This window comes from Atta cephalotes (genome assembly GCF_000143395.1).
Source record: "Atta cephalotes unplaced genomic scaffold scaffold00032, whole genome shotgun sequence".
In the NCBI taxonomy this organism is placed as follows: domain Eukaryota; kingdom Metazoa; phylum Arthropoda; class Insecta; order Hymenoptera; family Formicidae; genus Atta; species Atta cephalotes.
Genome location: NW_012130096.1, coordinates 245,414 through 250,407, shown reverse-complemented (window position 1 = coordinate 250,407; position 4,994 = coordinate 245,414).

Sequence of the window (4,994 nt, the reverse complement as noted above, 5' to 3'; positions counted from 1 at the left end):
AGAGAGAGAGAGAGAGAGAATCTTCTATAAATGATTATTATTTCTGCTCTGACTCCACTGAGACTACAAATATAACAACTCGCTCGTGAGTCTAGCTCGCGAATTTGAAGATTCGATTCGACTTTACTTATCGGAAGAATTTATTCTCGTCGCAGCGGCAAATTCAACTGTGATATTAATATCAAAGCTAGAGCGATCGACCGTACCCGGCCCTTGAACCAGACTTTAACCCTCCAATACTCGCGTGCATGACAATAGTTATCCGCTCTTACCTGTAATAGTGCAAAGTGATTGATGTAGTTATGATGTAGTTACAGCCGATAAAGTTATTCCATTATGCACTTCGCTATTAAATTTCGTGGAATTTATAGACATTGTTGACAAATTGCGACTATTCACTTCCTGCATTTCATTCGCTTATACACATAATCTTCAGCTGTCATCTTTGTAATTGTCCTATGTGTTTCTTCTAAAACATTTTCCAACTGAAAGAGAATTTCGCAGTGAGGCTTCGAACGATAATAGAATTTGTTATTTATTAATAGTCTTTAATGAATTTCCTTCATCTCCGCAGTATTTTCTAACACGACAATTGTGAGAAATTAAACACTGATGGTAGATTTTAACATTCGCTATTGCTGGTCCGCGAGTTTGTTCTTCGCGAGGAGGCTGCTTGTCGACCACCATCGCTATCGGCCCAGGTGGCAACTAAAGTTTCACTTTAATCCAGAATTCCCGTAGTATTTCTCGATTCCCCGTAGACTCGTAGTACTGTCGGTCGCGGCAGCGGCGAGCAGAGAATTTGCCGCGCTCGCGAAAGCGGCAAGGAAAGAAGTGTTGGTGCAACGATGGTAGGAACAAAGAAGTTGGAAGAGGTAAAGAAGGGTAAAAGAAGGGTAGAAATGAAGGAGACGGGAAGAGCAAGAGAAGAGAGAACGGAGGCAGGAAGAGCGATAGGCAGAGTGCAACGAGCTTACGGAGTGGTGTGCCAGATAGTGCGAAAGGGAGGGTAAAGTACAGCGGAAAACGAAAGAGAGAGAAAGATAGATGGTGAGTTTAAACGGTCAAGTGGGAAAGCAATCGGGTGAAGTCGATAAAAGCGCAGCCGAGCTTGTAAAAGCCTCCTAATTAATCGTCGCTAATGGCTCACTGGCTGACTGAAACTCGTAGCGCGGCTGGCGTCGTTACGTTATGACGTATCGACCGGGAGTTTTCAATTTACATGGACTTTCCTACAGGTGAGTAGTCGCCGGAGTATTGCTTCCCGCATGACGGGACATCAAAGAGAAGACGATAACAAATAATCTCGTCGATCTATCGTCGTATCGAGTATCCTGGCGACTCTCTCTCCACTGGTTCACTGCGAGTGACGAAGGATTGTATATTTACTTTTTTTTTTTATTAAAAAACAGTGATAAGAATTTTTATTAAAAAAAATTTAAGTTTTACTTTAGTATTTGATAGATAAAAATATACATTATTTTAAATATTCCATGATATGTTTACATCATGAAAATATGGAAATATTATACTTTTCTAATTTATTTCACCAATTTAGTTCCGTTATTTTTTTCTTAATAAAAATTTAATTAAATTCTACGTCTTCCATGACTTTTAATTTTTAACATTTAATAAAGTGTAACATTTAATAAATAAAAATAAATAAATTTCAAATTGAGACTCTATTACAAAGCTCAATTGAAACAATAATATTTTACTTGTTTGCGTTCAGTTGGATTAATTCGCGAAAAAGTACTCATTCGAGATGTTCGTATTACTGCGACAATAAACAACCAAATTGGTCAAAGAATCTATAGAACAAGTATTGTCGTTTTTATTCTGTATTGTATATCGTTAGACACTACAATGTTCTATGTGGAAAAATACTTTCAGATCGTTCAACTGCTGTTACAAAAGAGCAGGCTAGCACAAAAAGTGCCTAGTTTCTTTCCGCAATGAAAGAGTTAATTAATAAAGATCTCGTTTGATCTCATTTAACTCGATGATTAACTTTCACAAAGCCGATATGATTTACGATGATATAAAAGTGATAAGATCATTATCGTAAACTACTTTGTACGTAATGCATTTCTGCATAAAAATACGACTCGTCGGACAAGACAACAATAGTACAAATTGTTTTATTTTCTTTTATTTTCGAGAAACAAAGGATTCAGGAAAATGTTTTATGTAAAAGTCACTTAACTCAATGCGATGCTTTTTCTTGGTTACAAAGAAACAAGTTACAATTTTACGTGACACCAAAACACTGTGATATCTCGTCAAATGTGAGAATTATCGTTGACTTATATCACTTATTACTAAACTCGATGAAACAAATTGTGAATAATTTTTGCCCTTGCTCGCAATTATCTGCATAATTGTACTGCATTGTAGCTTTGATATAAATTAATAATGTTACTAGCATTTTATATCGACTATATTGTACAATATACATGTATTAATAGTAATGTAATAATGTAATAACGTAGAATTACTTTTATAGTAATTATAGATATATATATTAACGGTTTGAAAAGTAACGGTTGTAAAAGAATTGTTTTTTTATATTAACGCAAATATTTTATATTAATAAAATCATAAAGCTATAATAACGTAGACATTCTTTTGTTCTTTTCTAGGAAAATATCATTTTTCTTTTAATGTCAAATTTCTCTCTTTTTCTTTTTTAACGATTATAATCACTGTTTGATTCACTTTGTTATTTTTATATTGCAAGTAATTTTTGAAAATTATTCTATATTTTATTTTCTCTTCTTTTATTATTATCTCGTTTATTGAACGGGATAAGTACTTCCTTCTTACAATTAGTAAGCTCTACGATTATTGAGTACGATATCGACGTAGCTTGCATTCTTCTTCCTCTACGTTCGCTAGATAGATTCTGATTTATTGCGCTGAAGTACGGAACCATTGTTCTCCTCAAATTCAATTGCGGAAATATTTATGGCGGCTGCGAAAAGCGTTGCAGCGAGCGCAAAAGCGATAAGGGGACGCCATCCGCGTCCCGACATACTGACGTAGGAGAAACGCGCGAGACACGAAAACCGTGAGTTTTTCAGAAGACCACGGCGAGATTACTGTGAGAGATGAACGCGCGAATTGTCGGTGGAAAATGCGGTTTCTTCATCTGCGAAAAACTACGATCGTAGAAAATGTTGCGGAAAAGCATGGCTAGAAAACCAAAAAAGGACAATGTCTCGCCGCATCAGATGTCAAATCAAGACAGCGGAGACATTAATCGAGTTTTGGTAAAAGCTTCGTACGATACGAGAGATAGTATATTATAGTACTATAAATAAAATATATACTTGCGTACGTGTTCCTACGTGATAATTATAATGCTATACGAAAAGAATAAAGAAATTTTCTTGAAGTATCTAAAAATTTATAAATATGGATCTAAAAATAATTTTGTTGAACCATCAAAATAATTATATAAGAATTTCAAATTTCATGTTGAGTAATACTGCAAAAAATTTTCACATTATCAATCAATTTAAATGTTTTACATAATTATTTTGATGGTCCGACAAAATCATTTTAAATTTGTATACGAATCTAAAATAAATTTGTATGCAAATCTAAAATAAAATTGAGTGTAATTTGACATTACGAATCTAACAATGTATCTATACACTGCCAGTTCAGAATGCCAAATTGTATCTAATTTGAATTACTTTTAATTATTTCTACAAATTCTTCTATCTTAAATCTTCGCCACTGCTTAATTTATCGTTAATTTTAACTAAAATAATGGAGTTAAATAAAAAAAATTAAATATAAATATAAATTATCTGATAAATTATCAAATTTAGTTTATTATTTATCTAACTTATTTAATTAATTTACTTATCTTAATTTAATTTAATTTACTAATTTATTTAATTATCTAAATTATCAAATTTAGTTTATAATGTATATTAATTGTATATATATATATATGTTAATATGAACGTTTACTTCAAAACTAATCACAGAAATTGATTTACGTGTTTTGATGCACATTTTAAGTTAAAAATAACAAAAAATATTATTTAACTCACGGAATTGAGTTACAATCGTTCCTTTGATACTTAACAGTATATAATTAAGTTAAATAAACAATCGTTCCTTTGATATTTAACAGTATATAATTAAATTTTTATATACTTCAGCGAAATCGTTTTTTCCGTATAAACACTCTAGCAATATAAAAATAATGGTATTACTGTATAGCGAATTGACAGTATCAGGAATTTATATGATCATAGAACGATTAATTATTCGAGACTAATTAATCATGAAATAGTATATTTATTGATTGAATAAAGCTATATGATGTCAAAAACCCAAAAAGCGACGGCATAAATTTGCTTTCCGTTAATTTCAATTAATCGGATCACTACATCCGATGTATTACGCTCATATATTACTATGAAACGCTGTTTTATGCAGTATCGCTATTTGAATGCGATAAATTGTTGCGTCAGAATTGAGGGAAGGGGGAAAGAGGGGAGGGGGGGTAGCAAAATTTGATAACCATCGCACAACCACCGTCGCACATCCGCACTTTACGTAATCGTAAAAGAATTAACATCCACCACTCTCACGTAGCCGCGGTGTAACTTGACGATGCTCTCTCACGCGGATTATTAGCCGTTTTAATAATTCCATTTTAATAACCCGCTCCGCTCCGGTTCCCCTGGCCCCAGTAATTTCGGCGGAAATGCAATTTCCTTGCGTTAGTGTCGTCCTCACTACAACTCGTCAGCCGAAACGACGACGGTATTCCAGCCTCCGACGCCTGGTTTATCCCCTAGGTATATATTCGCCATCTATCCGCCAGACGGTCTGGAAAAGCACGTAAATGGCATCGTCTAATTCCAAATAATTTTCACGGTTCCTCCTCGATCATCATAGAGCGCCGTCGTTGCCGCTCCCCGACCGTCGTTTCTGGTGCGACGCGACGCGATGGATAAATCCGTCGACGA